This window comes from Leptopilina boulardi, unplaced genomic scaffold (assembly GCF_019393585.1).
Source record: "Leptopilina boulardi isolate dan_hultmark-lab unplaced genomic scaffold, ZJU_Lbou_2.1 LbouV2_165, whole genome shotgun sequence".
Taxonomy (NCBI): Eukaryota; Metazoa; Arthropoda; class Insecta; order Hymenoptera; family Figitidae; genus Leptopilina; species Leptopilina boulardi.
This window is the reverse complement of record NW_026137713.1, coordinates 2402844-2422936: the sequence shown is the minus strand read 5'-3', so window position 1 is coordinate 2422936 and position 20093 is coordinate 2402844. Positions and strand designations below refer to the sequence as shown.

Here is a 20093-nt window from a genome sequence, read left to right as displayed (position 1 = left end):
TTGTGAGTGTGTAAAATTCAAGTCCGATGTTTCTTGTGTGTTATTTTATTGGTTTTTACTACGCGTTACACTCTCGTGTAACAGTAACTCCGATCCCACGCTCTTTTGCTCAACGTGACTGACCTACCACACTACACCTAATGCCATGTTCGCGTTTATTTCTTTAATTTTTTTCTTTTTTTTTCAATGTGTGATAATTAATTTTTTTTTATTAATATAATTTTTAACAATTAACTGATTATAAAATAAATGATTATTTTCATAAATAATTAAATATTTATGTCTAACATACTTTGAAGAAAAGGATCGCAAAAAATGATAGATTATGTTAATATATTTTCGCTTTAAATTATAGTTAATAATTTTCATTTTTTTTTAGCTTTTTCCTTTTTAAATAATAAAATTTGTATTTTATTTTATAATTTTCTTTTTTCAAAATGAAACACATTGATATTATTGTTATTATTTTGAAAGAGGTGTATTTGAATGGGTATAGTATCGTGATATCAGTACGCGGAATACTTAAGTACGTGAAGTGCATTCAAATGAGCAAAGGTGGAATATAATAACGTTAGGGAGGACTTGGGGCAGATGTTTGACCATCATTGCATTTTCTATTGCCAATTCAAAAAAGTTTGCCATTATTTACAATGATAGGATACACTTATCCACATTTTTTTTCCCTCATTCTTGACATTTTCAATCATGTTTTAAACTAAAATCTGAGTTAAATGGACAAAAAAAAATGGTATCATTTTGATTGATCCCTTAATGTATCGCATTTATATTCAGACCATATATACATTGTTCGGCTTGTCCAATTGGCAATTCATAAAATGTCTCTGTCAAAATTTCAGGTCCTTGATTTTGAATATACGTGTTAGTCACTTGGGGAATAAGCAGATAATTCGAATGGGGATTTTATGCAGATGCTTATATGGGATTAGGCGCAGCTATATATATATATATATATAGATTCAACAGACGGATTTAAAAACCCGTTGATCGCCGTTTTGTTAGGAAAAATACCTGCTATTCTCTTTTGTAGAATATTATTTTTAATATAATAATATATATTTTAAACAAAATTCTTTATATCGACAAAATTGTTTCACTATGGTTACAGAAAAAAAAAATTGTTACAGTTAAAATAGCAGCTAGTAACTATGGTTACACAAAAAATGAATTAAAATTTTTCTACTCTCAAAATCTGAATTAGTAAAAACGACTAATTTCTGAGGCTTTTTGTTTTTGAATAAAATTTTACTAATTCAAAAGCAAAAAATCAGGTACTAATTTAAATGTATAGCTTACAATATACAATTTATGATTGATATGATAAATGTACAATAAGAAATAAATAAATAATATATTTCCGATAATGACTTTTATGAGCAGAATATGACTTCTAATAATTATTATTATCAAGGATATCAAGTATTTTAAGAAATTGGGTTATCTTGACCTCGAATACCGTCGACTCTCTTGACCTCAGAGTAATAGTTGATTCTACATTGAGAAAACTACCTATAACATACTTTCAACTTTATATAGTGACAAACGCTTGAGTATAACGTGTATAGATAACGGCTTTTCCATAAACGATTTTAAAAAACCTCTCTCTTTCCCCCCCCCCTTTTTTTTCTTCTTTTTTTATTCCAAAGAATATTTTTCGTATTTTAAAAGCTTGAAATTCTTCAACGGCAATATAACATTTTTCTTAAAAAAATTAAAATCTTTTAATTATCCTTTGGAATTTGAAATTGAATTTATTAAATTTCACTTTCTTTTTACGTACTATTTTTGAGGAAGAAAAAAAATTTATGAATAAAATACAAAATAGAGTTTCGTTCTTTACGAAATGAACATTTATAATTAATTAATGCAAAAGTGAAGACTAACGGAATGTTACATCACCCATGACCTTAAAACACATACACAGACTGAATATACAGCTTCCTGATGTTCATCTTCATCCCGTATTTATTCTCTCGTAACTTCTCTTTCCCTCTCTCTCTCTCTCTCTCTCTCTCTCTCTCAAATTTAAAAAAAAAGAGAATCGTATTCTCATAAAAAAAGTATTTTTGCATAAATGAAAAAATAAATAATATACACACTTATCTCTTTTATGGTAAACCGATGCTAAGACAACATTTAAAGATTGCGTGAGCTACAGTTTCTCACGAGATACATATATATATATATATTGCATATAAAAGAGAATTTTTCTATCTGTCAGAAATTTATTATTGTTATTATAATTTATATTTATGTTTTTCGATTACTATCGTACACCTTCTGTTTATATATTATATATAATAATAAACCGAAGAAAGTAGGAAGCCAAAGGTGCACAAGCTGAAAATCGCGCTCATTACCATTTCCTATGTAGTTAATTAAGCGAATTTTTTTTTTTTTTTAATCGTTTTGCAAGATAAAAATAATAAAAAAACATATTACAAAAATTGGGATAAAATTAATTTAGTAATGAGGCAGTTTACAGATATAATATTGTGATTACATTCTTTTTGTAGATTTATAACGGTTGGTTATACCATCAATTAATTATATAATAAATAAATTAATTAATTGGAACTACCATTGATTGAAACCACCTTAGCTATAATTACTATTGATTGGAACTACCATTAATTGAAACTACCATTAATTGGAACTATCATTAATTGAAACTATCATTAATTGAAACTATCATTAATTGGAACTATCATTAATTGGAACTACCATTAATTAGAACTACCATTAATTGGAACTACCGTTGATTGGAACTATTATTAGTTGTAATTACTATTGATTGGTACTACTCTCTAAATCTGAATTAGTAAAAATGTTTACTAATTTAAATTAGTGACTCACTTTTTGCTTTAGAATTAGTTAAATTTTACTAATTGAGAAGCAAAAAGTGAGTCACTATTTCAAATTAGTAAACTTTTTTACTAATTCAGATTTAGAGAGTATAATTAATTGGAACAACTATTTATTGGAACTATCATTAGTTGTAATTACTATTGATTGGAACTATAATATAATTAATTAATTAAAACTACCATTGATTGGAACTATTAATAGTTGTAATTACTATTGATTGGAACTACCATTAGTTGTAATTACTATTGATTGGAACTATAATATTATTGGAACTACCATTGATTGTAACAGTAACCAATTGTAACGACCGACAACATTGTAACTGCTGGTAGTTACAATTATCATTAGTTACAAACAATGATAGTTGTAATTTATTATAACGATTACTATAATTAACCATAAATATTGTTATAACTATTAGTTACAGTTATATTAATTACAACAGACGTTAGATTTCAACGATCGTACTTACATAATATATATATATATATATATAGGTTGTACCTTTTTTTGATTGGCAGTTATTGCTGACCCACTTGACACGAAAGACAAAAAAAAAAGTCACGACAGCAATATATTGTATCCATAAGCGACGACGTATTGTTACCGCGATTTCTATGAATTCAGTGAAGCATGATCAATTCGCGATATATATCTTTTGTATTAAATACTCGTACTGCAAGAAGAGAAAAAGAGAGAGAGAGAGAAAGAGGACGAAAAGTGTAATGATTTGACACGAATGATTTGCGTCAAAAAGCAATTTATACTTCATTTACAGACGAATGATTTTAGATTGAAAGGGCGGGAAATTCCATTTAAAAAAAAATCGTTTTTTCCCTCCTCCTCATATATACTTAAAGAGAATCTGTTACAATTTTTTTCTATCTTGAAAGAATAGTAAAAAAAAAAAACTATCTATTTATTTTTTTCGGGGGAGGGTTCAATTTTCTTGAATATCATATAATTTAGATTTTTAATTTTTTTTTCTCGATAAAAAAAATTACTTGAAAATGTATTTTTATTCAAATTTATAATATGGAATGACAATAAATTCTCTCACTTACCTGGAGGATTTATATTACAATCACTATTATTGTATTCAAGAGTGTCCTCTTGGATGACGTGTGAAAATTACATTAGAATCGAAACGCCCCTTATGTTTGCTTGTCACGTGATTAGTTTGCAAAAATAAAAACGAGAATTTACGACTATTCAGACAATGATTTTTCGAAAACTTATTTTGAATATATATGTATATACAATATATGATCCGTTATACTGAAAATTCACGCTTTGTTAGAAATTATACCGATAGAAATACATTACCGATTTTCGTTCGACATCTGTGAAAAATCTTTCACAATTTCCAAATGGAGAAAATATTTTTATACGCTTATTAGTTGCCTTTTTGAGAGAAAAACTATATTTATATCATCTGTGACTAAACTTTTCTAATTTTTAATTTATTTTTAAAACGCACGCCTAGAAGAGATTTTGTTGTGGCAGAAAATTTTTTTTTTTGACTCTAGAGTAATATTTTTCTCATTAATATATGAGACAGTAAATAAGTTTTACTGCAGGCTTGGAATTCGCGATTTTTTTCGTTTTTTTTTAAACGTCACTTATAACTTTTGTATAGCAGTTCTTAGCAAACATTATTTTGTCTTTCTCTTATAAATGAATGGGTATTTGGATTTTCAAAACTTAATAATAAAAAAATAAATAACAACAACAACAACAACAACAACAACAACAACAATAGTTATAACAATAATAACAAAAAACAAAAATAATAAAAATAATTACAATAATACAAAAATAACAAAAAAACAATAAAAATAATTACAATAATAACAAAAAAACAATAGTAACAATAATAATAATTACACTAATGACAATAATTGCAATAATAAGAATAATAAGAGTTATTACAATTATAACAATAATAACAAAAATAACAATAATAACAATAATAACAATAATAACAAAAATAACAATAATAGCAATAAATACAAAAATAACAAAAAAACAATATTAAAAATAATTACAATAATAATTACAAAAATAATAAAAGTAATTAGACTAATTACAATAATAACAAAAATAACAATAATAAATTAATAAATAATAAATCAATAACTTAATAATAAAAATATTACAAATTAGTAAAAATATAAATCTCGAAGAAATGGATTTTAATGAGATAATAAATATTGTCGAATTTATTTATTTATCCACTTATTCTCGAGGGGAGGAGGTAAATTTATTGTTTACAAATGTGCTTTACAGTTCTAAAATATAAATCTAGTTCTCTAATAAGCGCAAAGTCAGCAAACGATTTTAAATGAATGAACTCTTCTTTTCTCCCCCATGAAGATAAATCTGTAAACAAGTTAAAATCGTGTGCATTTCATTGATACGGATTTCTATATATATATACATATTTTTAGGGAGTCGTTTATTAGAGACATACTTGGTTGTTATAAAGCTTCACAGGAAATAGAAATCCAACGTAAATTGTTTGGTCATCCTTTGGCTATAAATATTCTCGAGGACAATGGACGTGACACAAGGACAGCTGAACGCCCTTAAAACTGCAACGACCACCACTGTATAATATATATAACGTCATCCAAAAGACTCTGACTCGTTTTCATCGGGAATCACTTTTCGATTGACTGACCGAAGAGAGTCACTAAAAAAGAAGAAAAAAAATTTTTTGTCCACATCGAAAGGGTGAATAATAATAATAAGAAAACAAAGATGAAAAAAAAACAGGATCGAGAGCATTAGTCATACAGCATCCCAGATCATCATTTTGTCTCTTTATATTGAATGAGATTTTTATAACATGCTCTGTTTTTCTTGTCATTTTGCATAACAACTTCATTCAAAATTTTCAATTGATTTTTTTTTTTTTTTGAGACGAAATTCCAATTTTCCAAATCGGAATACAATGTAAATATAAATCCAAATACCTAAAATATAAATTATTTTTTATTATTATTTATTATATTTTTTTGTTACGCATATCTATAATAAATTGTTATTACAAACGAATAAATTAAATAAATATTAGTTTTATTTTTCTCTCTGCAAGAGAGATATTTTTTGGTCGAAATTTTATTGGACGATATAATAATTATTATCGAAAGAAACAGTGCATTTTGTCATAAAGAATTTTAATGGTATATCTTGAATTGGTGTGCAATTGACATACACGAATTTTTTTTTTTTTTGCGCCCGGCGGTGCGTTAATGGCTCGTGTATTGTAATTTTAAAGCGCCCCATAAGGCGTAATAATAAAGCAATAAATTAAAAGTGGTATGTATATATAAATGTAGCTTAAAAATAACCCCCATTAACCGATAGGTGAGTACAAGTTTTGAACCAGATCGCTTTTTTGGGCGCGTTAACAGTCATCATGGGGTTAATGGCCCATGAATGTCGCCTGGCTTTTATATGTGTATAAAGTTCAAGTCGTCGTCCATGTGGAAAACTGGTTTTTGGCGCACTAAAATAATAATTATTACATGCGCCAGAAAAAAAGAAATAATTTGAGATTCACCAACAAAATTACTATATATACTTTTTTTGGAATCATTTTTTTAAGTCATTTTAAAATTAAATTATTTAAAAAATAAATATTGAAAAAAAACGTTTACAATATACTTTGAAGTATATAATTACTATTAATTAAAACTATCAATAAATTAAAAATACTTCATATTTATAATTGAAAATAGCAATAATTGAAAATATCTTTCAATTAAAACTTACAATAATTGAAACTATCAAGAATCGAAATTATCATTTATTAAAACTACCATTACTTGAAACTACCATTAATTAAAACTACTATTAATTGAAACTACAATTATTTGAAATTACTGTTAAGTAAAACTACAATTAATTATAATTATCATTAAACAATAAATTATTTACTCTCTTTTCTGAAAAATAAAATAATATAAAAATAATAAAATTATTAATAAAGCATGAGAAAAAAAAACGGTAAATTGAGGGAAAATAGAAGATAAGGAAAAATAAGAAATACGTATTTTTAGTTACTAAACAAATTTTACGCTGAATTGAATAAACTTTTAAATTTTAAATAAAATTTTTTTCTATATAGTAGAATATATTTCTTTTGAAGTACGTTATTGCCGTAAAACAGATATAACGATTTTCTATATATATTATTGCCTTCAATATTATTATAAATTTCCATAAAAGTAAATATATATGCGCAAGGTTTATTTTGCGTTTAACTTCATCATTTATTTCTTTATATATGAGTTTACTTTTTTATGAGAAAAATATTTTATGATTTCGTCGTTATATGATCGTGACAAAAATCTACCTGCGTTATTTTATTATATATATACGAGAAAGGAAAACCTCACCACATTCACGAGTGCCATAACAAATTGAACCAATGTTACTTTTTTTTGTAGTTTTTATACCGCACACACATTCCTGATTCTAATTTTTTTTCTCTATTCTTTTTTTCATCACTGTATTAAATTGGGAGTTTTTTTTCCATAAAAATTGATTTTATTTCCTTTTCTCAAAATTTTGAAAATTCTTTCCTTCTATTTTTCGAAAATAAAATAAATTTACAAGAGATCTTTTTTTATATAAAAGCAAACAAACGAAAATCGATAGAATAATTTAAGTGATGAATGTTAAAAAAATATGAAAATGAAAAAAATGATAAAAAAAAATTTATGAGTGAAGGTAATATATTATTTTTTTATATATAGCTTTGGGACTTAATCTTAGCCCTTAAGTGTATATTTTCTGACATTTAATATTATTGTCATTGTAATATATAATTAATTACTATAAATATTGCTAATAAAAATAATTACAATTTATTCAATTTTTTTTTGACAATATTATAAAAATTTTGCTAACAAAATTCTTTTCTATGTTTCAGGTGAGAATCAATTTTTTTGTATTAAAAAAAAGTGGATCCCAGGGTCAATACTGGTAATGTAATTCTAATTATTAATTTTTTAATGACTTATTTTGATGCTTATATTTTAAAATAATAATAATATTTTATATTTTTCTTCCGTTTCTTTAAAAAAAAAATTAATAAAAAACTTGTGAGAAAAGTATATAAAATTTAGAAAGTAATCTTAATAATGTCAGTATAAAATAAACTGAATGAATACGACAAGTGAAGCAATTTTTTCCAACAAGTTGATCAATATTATTTGAAGCGTTTTATGTTGTCAGCAGAATACAATTTTCACAATTTTATCCCGGAAATTGTATGTGTTCACACAAACATATATGGATTATGAAAACGAATTGTGATGTTGATATATAAGAAAAGCATGTTTCAACATCACCGGTTTCTCAGATCATTTTATCTCTCACATATATGATATAAAAAAAAGGTATTACGCATATATATATGTACAATGTCTCACGATTGAAATCCAATAAGGAGGTAAAATTCCTTTTATGTGAGATAGTAATCTTTATAGAAATTGATTCGTTTCTATCAGCTAGATTTAATATTCGATTTGATTATATAGTATTTGAAATTGAGTAATTATTTGTTTTCGAAAGTGAAGAATATATTTTTTAAATTTTCATTTTGATGTAACTTTATTCGCTAAAACAAATTAGGATAAACTAAATTTGAATTAGTAAACATTTTAACTAATTAGAATTAGTGACTCACTTTTCGCTTTTGGATTAGTTCAATTTTACTAATTCAATAGTAAAGAAAATTTTTTTACTAATGGTTAATAATTAATTTGATAGTAAAAAAAGTTTCAGTCAATGATAGCTTCAAATTTACTTAATATATAGTTTCAGTCAATGATATTAGGTTTCAGTCAGTGATGTAAAGTTTCAGTCAATGATGTAAAGATTCAGTCAATAATATATAGCTTCAGTTGTTGGTATTTTCAGGCGGAAAGATGATAAACGTAAACGTATTAAACATCATTTGCTGAAGTCTTGAGCAATGAGAACTTCTATAACTATAGGAAAGAGTATACCAATATGCTGTTCGACGCAAACATTGGCAGCACCAAGCTGGTTTTCCAGTCGTGTGATAGCTTCAGATTATTATTGGTGATTTCGAGTCATGATATATGGAATTTTACACGGAAAAAATAAATTCGTCAATTATTTACAGAATAGTCAGTCACTTTGAGACGGGACATAAAATTGTTTAAAGGTTAAAAGTTTTTGATAAATAACAAAAAAAAAATTTCCAATTTTTCACAATTATTAGTAATTTCAAACACTAATTGGCACAAAATAATAATACACTTTTTGATAAATAACAAAAAAAAAAAAATTTATAATTTTTCACAATTATTAGTAATTTCAAACACTGATTGGCACAAAATAATAATACACTTTTTGATAAATAACAAAAAAAAAAAAAAATTTATAATTTTTCACAATTATTAGTAATTTCAAACACTGATTGGCACAAAATAATAATATTTTTTCTGATAAATAACAAAAAAAAAATTTATTTTTTTCACAATTATTAGTAATTTCAAACACTGATTGGCACAAAATAATAATACACTTTCTCGTTGCACAGTTTTATATTTTTTACACTTTAAACCCGCACATATTTACGAATTATTACGCATACACTGAAAAAAAAATTTATTTGATTCAAATACTCGATTACTTGACTATTATCAAATAAATATTTATTTTATAATAGTCAAGTAATCGAGTATTTGAATCAAATAAATTTTTTTCAGTGTATACATGACGAGATTTTTCACCACTTTCAAGAAAAGATTTTGCACTGAACATCACTTTTTAATCATTCAAAAAATTATAAAGTTAATTAACGTTTCACATACTTTTCACTATTGATTCGTAAACGTTTACTAAAGTTACGCACACTCGTATAGTATTCGATAAATTCTTTACTTTTAATGAATTCAATTAAAAATATTATTAAAGAAAGTTAACTAAAATTCTACGGAAAAAATGTCCCATCTTTAAGTGATAGACTAGTCTCTTATAATTTATTGACGAACTTTTTTTTTTCCTTGTAGCTCTCATCAATACTAGTAATCAATCAATCAACCTGAGAACTTCAACCTGGTAATTGCAGTCAATAATTACTCCAAGCTGCTCTGTTAGTCAATTGATAACGTACAGTTCTCTATAGAAATCTATGAAGTTTCAGTTGCTCATAGTTACAGTCTGTTATAAGTCATATGATATACCTTCAACTGATAGCTAAAAATTTTGCTTTAAAATTTATTAGTAGTTTCTATCAATGATAGAATGTCTTTGGCAATGAGAACTTCAATAACTAGTAAAACTGAAGGGTCTCAAAATGCTGTTCGACACAGACATTGGCTGCATTAAACTGGTTTTCCAGTTATTTTGATAGCTTCAAATTGTAAAATGACGTCGAGTTGCGATTTCTTAAGCATAAAGCACATCAAACACTGATTGTCAATTTAATCTGATAGCTTCAGCCAAGCTGTTCTTTCAGTCAATTGATAGCTTCAGTTACTAGAAATCTCGGAAGTTTTAATTGCTCGTATACAGTCCTTTTCAAGTCATTGTAATACGTTCAACTGTTTTTTAAAAAATAACTTCAACATTTTTTTACTATTAGTTAATAATTAATTTGATAAGAAAATTTTTTTTTTACTATTAATTAGTTAAATTTTGCTAATTCAAAAGCAAAAAGTCAGTCACTAATTCAAATATAAGTATTCAAAAAATGTAATCAAAATGGAACTACAAACAAATTTTATTCGAATTATTTACTATATTCCCTATTTTATATTTTCCGGTATTTCAAAATTTTTATACATTTCAAATATTTCCATTTACAGTTTAATGCAGGAATTTTAAATTTAAAGAATTTGAAAAATTCTTGTCATTAAATTCTCTATTTGTTTGCTTCCGCCTTAAGTATGTATACGTCATCCTTTTATTTATATATAGGATATATTTTAAAATAATTTACGAAAACGTTTCTTTTATTCCTAAATCCGTTTCGGTTGGTAGCATAAAAAAAAAAAAAAATATTATTTTTTCCTACCCCGGAGAGACATTTAGAAGGGGTATAAGTTCTCATTTTTGAAGTGGAAAGGGTTTAAAATATTGACATACAACCACCCATTGTGCATATATATAGGACATTAGCTCTATGATCTCCTATCATATATATATGTATATATAGGGCGTATAGAAATCCATAATAGGAAGGACAACTGTGAAACGTTACTCTGTAGTATATTTTTGCAAATACAGCTGGCAACCTCTTCCCTTTGCAATCGTCAGCGCGACGAGTGACAAATCACAGAAATAGGTGATCCGCCGCATACATTTAGAGCCGAGCCAAAAGTTTAAAGTGTGTTCCGCAAAGATTCTGAATTTTGCAAAAAAAAAAATAATTCTTGCCCTCAATTTTTATAATATTGTCAAAAAAAAAAATTGAATAAATTGTAATATTTGTTACCTAACATAATTAATAACTATAATATTAAAGAGTAGTTAAAAATTATTGTAGTATCAAAAAATAGTAATTACAAATTATGGTGGTAACAAACAATGGTAGTTACAAATTATGGTTGTACCAGATAGTGGTAGTTATAACAAATGATTTTTAGAAAAATTCTTGGAATTTTTCTTAAAATTTTAAAGTTTAAAAAAAATACTAATAATAATAAAATAATAATAATAATAATAATTTTAGTACGGGAAGCACATTGTGCTCGTAAATCGAAAGTTGTGCTTCTTGACAACGCGAGAGAGTAGCGATTGCGTTTGCATTGCGATCTTATCTAGGGGCGTACACGCAATTGCCCCGAGCCGGTCCCTTAAGTTGACTTCTTTATCGTCACAACGAAAACAATAGACTCAGATTTAAAAAAAATATATTTTTTTACTCTCTCAAATTATATTTATATATAAATCAGAGAAAAAAAAATTTAATTTAATTTCTGTCCAAAAAAATAAAAAATACATTTAGTTGCCTTTTTGCTTCCACATACAGGAAGTATTATTTTTTTAATTTGTTATATAGTAATTATCTTGAATTAAACAACAAAATTTTCTCTAATTCAAAGAAACTTTTCTTTATATGATTTAAAATATTTAATAAATCATTTGAAAAAAAATCTTTTTCTCTATTTTAATCCATTTGAATGAGATGAGACGTGAAATTTTTGAAATTCCTGATATTGGAAATTATTTAAATTCCAAACCTCTTTCTCTCTTTTATATGTGGGAAAATAAAGTTCCTCGCATCGCGTTACTTCCTCAGGTCATGGACTTGACCATATAGAATATTGTATATATTATTATTATTATTATTATTATTTTATTATTATTAAAAATAATTACATGCGATTAATTTTTTCCTATTTATTAAAAAAAATTGAAAATCACTTTCGTATTTTAAAATTATACAAGGATGAAATGAAATACGACTGTATATTCTGAGCTCCAATTACGTCACTTATTGCTGTGTGGAATGTTTTTAAATGGTCAACCTTGAATTTATATACAATCACTGGGATTATTCAAGTTATTTTATGCGCGATTTGTTCCACTAAGATTTTCACTTCTCATTGATGGTGGAATCGACATATTTTGAGAAATAATACAAAAAAAAAGAGAGCCCGGGAAATTAGAATATAAAAAATGATGATTATTACACTCAGGAGATAAAATTTTTGTTGTTGTTGTTGTACCAATAAAATTTTGATTTAACATTTTAAAAAATTCGAATTTTCAATTAATAAAAATTGAATGAATTTCACATTGAGATAATCGTATATATTATGAATAAACTGCAGTTTTGTGAGATTAACTCGTAATCTCTATAGGCGAAAAAAAAAAATAATAATAATCGGGTGTGATAAAACCATGCAATTCTATACAATAGTTCACATTTCTTTTATGTAGTTGAAGCTCATTCTTACTCGTGTCATAAATCATTCAAGTACCCTTTTTGATATTCGCGGGGTAGAAAAATACACTTCACCAAAGAAGCGAATTATAAATTTTTTTTTCATAATAAACCGTGTCATATTTTTTAATTAATATTTTGTTACATAATTTAAACATCATTTATAATAATCATTTTTTAAAATAAATTTCATTATAAAATATGTACTTGTTGTTAATTATGTAATTATATTATTTCAGAATATAAATAAATAATTACAACATTTTTGTCTGCGTAATTGACTAATTAATTAATTGTTTAAAAAAATTGTTAAAAATACACAAATGTGCCAAACTTCAGTTCCATCAGTTATAAAATTTCCATGAAACTCAAACTGTGATTATAACGCGTTTCGATGATAATACTATTTTTTCAATTTTATTTTTATTCTTTAACAATTAATGATAGCTTCAAATTTACTTAATAAAGTTTCATAGTCAATGATATGAGGTGTCAGTCAGTGATGTAAAGTTTCAGTCAATGATGTAAAGTTTCAGTCAATAATATATAGCTCCAGTTGTTGGTATTTTCAGTCAAAAAGATGATAAACGTAAACGTATTAAACATCATTTGCTGAAGTCTTAAGCAATGAGAACTTCTATTACTACAGTAAAGAGTACCAATATGCTGTTCGACGCAGACATTGGCAGCACCAAGCTGGTTTTCCAGTCATGTGAAACTTCAGATTATTGGTAGTTTCGAGTCATGATATACGGCATTCTAGCTCTCATCAAGTACTGGTAATCAATCAATCAGTCTGAGAGTTTCAACCTGGTAATTGCAGTCAATAATTACTCCAAGCTGCTCTTTCAGTCAATTGATAGCGTACAGTTATCTATAGAAATCTCAGAAGTTTCAATTGCTCATAGTCACAGTCCGTATTAAGTCAATGATACCTTCAACTGATAGCTAAAAATTTTGCTTTAAAATTTATTAGTAGTTTCTATCAATGATAGAATGTCTTTGGCAATGAGAACTTCAATAACTATAGTAAAACTGAAGGGTCTCAAAATGCTGTTCGACACAGACATTGGCAGCACCAAGCTGGTTTTCCAGTCTTGGTGATAGCTTCAGAATGTAAAATGACTTCGAGTTGCGATTTCTTAAGCATAAAGCACATCAAACACTGATTATCAATTAATCTGATTGCTTCAACCAAGCTGTTCTTTCAGTCAATTGATAGCTTCAGTTACTAGAAATCTCGGAAGTTCTAATTGCTCTTTTAAAGTCTGTTTCAAGTCATTGTAATAGTTTCAACTGTTTATTTAAAAATAGCTTCAAAATTTTTTAGTACTTTCAGTCAGTGTTCTACAACTACATAAAACTAATCCATTTTAACCGAATTAGTTATAAAATTTGGCTCAAATGTGTATTTTCGCGTATATAATTTTTATTTAATATTTTTTTGATGTAATAAAAATTTAAACATTTGTACTGAGAGTTAATTATCTTTCTTTATTTTCACTCCAAACGTATCATAAACCTAACCTATATTTGTTTTGCTTATTTCTTCAGAGCGCATCATGTATATACCGATATAATTAATTAAATTTTTATAAATTTATTGAAATTAAAAAACAAAAGAAGAAAGAAAATACAACAATAACGACAAATTTTTTTCTCAAGAAAATTGGACGCAATGCAAAAATTCGCAACTTTTTAAATATTAATTAATTTTTTTTTCCAAAATTCTATTCAAATTTAATTTAAAAACTTTAATAGAAATTTTTCAATTTTTTGAGTAGAAAAATCATTCGCATGTAATTATTATTTTTATTATTATTATAATTATTATTATTTATTTAAAAAGTGTATACCTCTAACCTTTATCTTTGTGGAATAAATTGATGATATTCTTCGGCCAATATGACATCTGATGTTGGAATCACACACACTTATACACACGCGATTAAAAAAATCGAATACTCTTGAAATGAGTTTAAATAATTAAAAACAAAACACACTTTCTTTTCTAAAATTTTTAAACGATCGCGATTTTAAAAATTTTTCGAACACTCCCGAAATGAAAAAAAAACTATACTAAAATAACAAAAACTTAAAAAAAATGAATTATTAAATTTCAAAATTTTTCTGAATAATTTGATATTAGAAATATATTGTTTGAAAGTAAAAAAAAAAATGAATTATTATTTATATTGAAGAGAGAATGAAAGTCAAAGCAATACCATTAATGATAGTATACATGCTATTGAAAAACGGAGAAAGGGAGATTTCTAGAACCTCCCTCTCAGTAGCATGTAGTAATTATAAATACCTTGTTGGATACCGTTACGTTTCAATTTCAATTCGAAATGTATAATATATAAATCCTCTCTCTCTCTTTCTCTCTTTTTCTCTCTATAAATGTATGATAAAAGTTTTATTCTCATGTGGTGCAAACGGCTGCCCCTGGATACATTTTTTTTTGCAGCTGCACATATGTATTGCGTATATCCGGTACTGAAAATGAAAATGAAAAAAATAATTCACCGCGGGAGAAATAACAACGATCATGATCATTAATGCGCAAAATGTAGGCCAATCGTTTGCAAACAAGTAAAAAAAACCTCGGCCTCATATTATGTTTCGTAAAATCAATTTTTCCATATATATAATTTTCTTCACATACTTTATAAAATTAATATATTGAGTAAAAAAAAAAGATTTAAAAATTTCCAATATTAAAATATGTTGTAATTTTTTTTACTTTGCTTTTTAAAAATTATATATAACGGTTTATTTAATAACTTCCGTCTTCTTGTAATGTTGCACATTATTAAATAATTTCGCTAAAAGTTTAATTAAATTATCATTGTCTAGGTAAAAAAAAAAACATAGCGTGAGAATTCAATATATAAAACATTTAACACATACCAAAGAGGCATTTAATTGGCTTCCGATCGTAATAGATCTTCATCATTATCAGAAAATACCATCACGCATACTGTATATAACAATATAACGGCACGTGTATTTTAAATAAAAAGCAAATTGAAAATTACTTTTTGCATATATAATTAATTTTTAATACTTATTCTAATAAACAGAAGATATTTTTAAAAATTATTCCTTTTTTATATATAATAAAAAATTTAAATAAAGAATATTAGGTATAAAAAATCATTTATTGAAAATAAAAATAATCTCAAAAAATAAGGAAATTAAGAGGACAACTGATAAGGTCCTGAAAAGTCGAAATTAATTATCAGGTAGCGCGCAACCAAACGAATAGAAATTACTTTGATGTTTATGAGGATCGTAAAAAAGGCACTTCGGAAGCAACTCGTTAATAAATTACAGTTCGAATCTATGCGTAAACGTTTGACATTCAAACTTATATAAAAAAAAGTATGTGTAAGGTAATATATACTTACGCGTATATGAATGTATCCGTTAATCCCTTTTCCGGTTTGAATAGCTTTTAACTATATATATGTATATGGGCATATAGTCAATAATAATATTTATGATCTTTGAAAAGAACCAGTAAATCATCAACAAATCAGAAACCATAAGTTGCCAATATAATGTTTAATATATGCATTTATTAATTGGTAGTCACGTTTTATCCTGGGACCACCCATTCTAAATGATCCATTCTCCTTATTCTTCCTTTACCGTTATTTCTCCTTTATTCCTTTTTTGCATTTTACTATTTTCTTCTTCCTTTCATTTTGTTGAATTTTTACCTAATTGAAATGATTAATTATTTATTTGACCAAAAAAAAACATAAATAGCAAAAAAAAAATATTCCTTTTTGTGTAATTTAAAAAACTTTTCTTTTTCACTATGGCCTTCGATTGGTATTATTATAAAAAAAACAACAAAAAAGAAATCAATGTATAGGCACTTTGATAACATTCGAAATAATGAAATCATGTTTGGTTAAGTGCGTTAGTATATATAATACCAACATATATTTGAATCGTAAGTTGATTTTCAAGGAGACCTCCTTTCAATGGAATTTACATTTGCATTATCTCCCCTTACTATCGACGATAAATTGATAATGAAATAGAAATACATATATTTTTTAACTGGGACTCACTCTTTGTGTGATTTTTAATATATTGACCAAGTCGGCCAATGTCTCCCCCGCGATAAATAAATATATTGTGAAATTATCGTTTATTCACTTATTATAAATTTTATTAAATTAATTAATTTAGTTATACCAAATAATTTCTAAATAAACTTATAAATATATTTTAATTATTTTTTAAATTTATTATTTAATTATTTTATTTCTTTTCTAATTATTTAATTTCTTATTTTAATTTTTTCTAATTATTTTATTTTATTTATTATTTTAATTAAATAATAATAGTTAAAAATTTAAACAAAATATAAAAAAAGAAATACCTAACCTCGAATGTTACTGTTGCGAGAATAGTGATCTTCTGCTCGTCGGCATTTTTTGATAATAAAGAAGTCGTTGATCTTGTTTTCAACTTTTTTTTTCCTTTTTTGCTATAGCACGCGAAGGTCCTTCAATAATTTTTGTTCGTAAACTCCTCTTGGAATTCGCGTTCAACACATTGCCGCTTATTAGGCGCTGAAAAATTACAATTTTTTTTCCTTAATTTTATTTCATATATCTTAATTTTAAATTTATTTTACCATTTTTTATAAATATTTCAAACAATATTTAAAAAAAAAAAAATAGATTGACATTTTTTGTGTTCAAATATTTTCGACATTTTTTTTTAAATGACATTTTAATTTTTTTCACTTTTTTGCTGATTAGAATTTTTTAATTTATAATTTGTAAATAACAATAATAATTTATAAAACTAAAAACATTAATTTTTCACATAAAATATATATATATGTTATAAAATTTTATGTAAATGTCATGCGCCATAGAGAAAACTTACATTAAAGGCAAAATATTACAGGTTATGTTTGTCAATTTGGGATTGAAAATGTTGAAGTCTTCATTGAATATGAAAAATATAAATTAAAAATTGATTATGATTTTACATAATTAATGGAGATTTTAAAAAAAATTTTCGCATATTTGAAATATTTTGTCCATGTACAATTTCAAATAGCTTGGATGCGCGCGCATCCGCAAGAATTGTCATTTTGTAGGACGAATTTAAACATTTTAGTTACTAATTACTTATTAAACAAGTATTAAATGATTAATTAATCATTAATTACCAATTAGAATTAATTAATTTCAGAGAATTAATCGCGACAATTCAAAAGCAAATTCATATTTAAATTCAAAATTGCTTCTGCTAGCATGCGCGTGCATCAGCAAGAATTGTCTTATTTTGTAGGATGAATTTAATTATTTTAGTTACTAATTACTTACTAAATAAGTATTAAAACATTAATTAATCATTAATTACCATTTAAAATTAATTCATTTCGAAAATAATTCGAGACAGAACAGAAGCACGTCCATCCAAGTCCACGTACAATTTCAAATGGCTTGTTCTTGGATGCGCGCGCATGCCCAAGAATTGTCGTGTCTGAAAAAATAAAATTAATTATTTTTGTTACTAATAACTTATCAAATAAGTATTATATGATTAATTAATCATTAATTATCAATTAAAATTAATTATTTTTAGAAAATAAATCACGACTATTCAAAAGCAAGTTCATGTACAAATTCAAAATTGCTTCTGCTAGGATGCGCGCGCATCGGCAAGAATTGTCGTATTTTGTTGGATGAATTTAATTATTTTAGTTACTAATAACTTAATAAATAAGTATAAAATGATTAATTTATCACTAATTACCAATTAAAATTAATTAATTTCGATAATAAATTGCGACAGAACAGAAGCACGTCCATCCAAGTCCATGTACAATTTCAAATAGCTTGTACTTTGATGCGCGCGCAGCTGCATGAATTGTCGTGTCTAAAAATGAAATTAATTGTTTTAGTTACTAATAACTTATCAAATAAGTATGAAACGATTAATTAATCATTAATTACCCATTAAAATTAATTATTTTTAGAAAATAGATCGCGACAATTCAGAAGCAACTTCATGTACAAATTCAAAATTGCTTCTGCTTAGATGCGCGCGCATTGGACAAAATTGGGAAGTTCATCAGAAATTGATTTGATTGGTTCGAAATGAGCGCGCTTGTTTAAAATGGTAATCCCGCTCATTTCGACCAATGGCAATAATACACTTGCTCGACGCTTCCGTTTCCGGTTAACTCCACTGTATTGTTTACTCTGACTAAACATAACCTAAGTTTTTTTACCTGTAAAGTACGTTTTCTCGTAACGCGTTGAATATATATTCTGAATTAAATATTTTGAAAAATTAATTGTGAGTGAATATAATTCACACTTTATTGGTTGGTTTTTTTCCATTATGTTGATATACTTTTAAAATGTGAGTGAAAGAGTAGTGTTTTTTGGCCCCTTTCTTCAGATAAAGATCGACCATGAGTGCAAGGTCTCGATTCGAATGGTCATTATTATTATGCAACGGGTGCAACTTACATAATATCGCACCCCAATTGAGAAAAAAAAAATATTCAAATGGTGCACATTAAAACGCACGTGCGTCCTCGACTTTTTAAATATATTTTCAACGACTAATGGAGTCACTTATAAAGTGATTTGAATAATTTAAGACCTTCATTTATATATAACGCATAAAAACATATTTTAATTTCTGGATAAAAATATTTACATCTATTTATCAGGTAATAAAAAATATTTAATTAATTTTTCAATTGGTTTATTTTAAAAAAGTTTATAATATTAATAATTAATATTTTTTTTTCCTTGACTAAACATTTATTTTTGAATATAAAATTATAATTAAAAAATAAATAATTATAATTATTATATAATTTGTAATTATTAATTTTAATATTTATTTGCATAATAATTTTTTTTTATTTTTATTATTTTTACGTAACACTTTTTATTTTATTTTAACTTTCACTTGAAAATAACTTTTCAACAGTAAAAAATGTTTTTGTTATGAGTATATTTATGATTTCAAAAGTTTTCCTCTCAATTCAATTATTATTGTTAAGTGTTTCTTTTTTTTCATTTTTTGTTAGAGATTCCGCAAAAATTGTTTAGTTTCACTAATTGCAAAATGACCCTAACTTAGAAAGTTTTGAAACAATGATCAATTAGAAAATTAGAAAGTTTGTTTTTTAATCTCTTTATATATACCTCTTGGAATTTTTCATGCGATAGTGATAATAAAAAATATACTGCATTCCTTGCATGCTGAC

The 20093-nt window shown here is 25.6% G+C and overlaps 1 protein-coding gene and 1 long non-coding RNA gene across 14 annotated transcripts in view; one reads left to right on the top strand and one right to left on the bottom strand.

Moving 5' to 3' along the window:
* The window catches only part of LOC127277340 (disabled homolog 2-interacting protein), a 218779-nt gene that overhangs the window by 183215 nt on the left and 15471 nt on the right, over positions 1 to 20093 (top strand). The gene's annotated exons all lie outside the window — the stretch shown is intronic.
* Positions 14616 to 17320, bottom strand: LOC127277343 (uncharacterized). The gene is made up of 3 exons (XR_007842359.1): positions 17231 to 17320; positions 16237 to 16551; positions 14616 to 15322 (listed from the first exon to the last, which is right to left on the bottom strand). It is a non-coding gene; the product is annotated as an uncharacterized LOC127277343 (long non-coding RNA).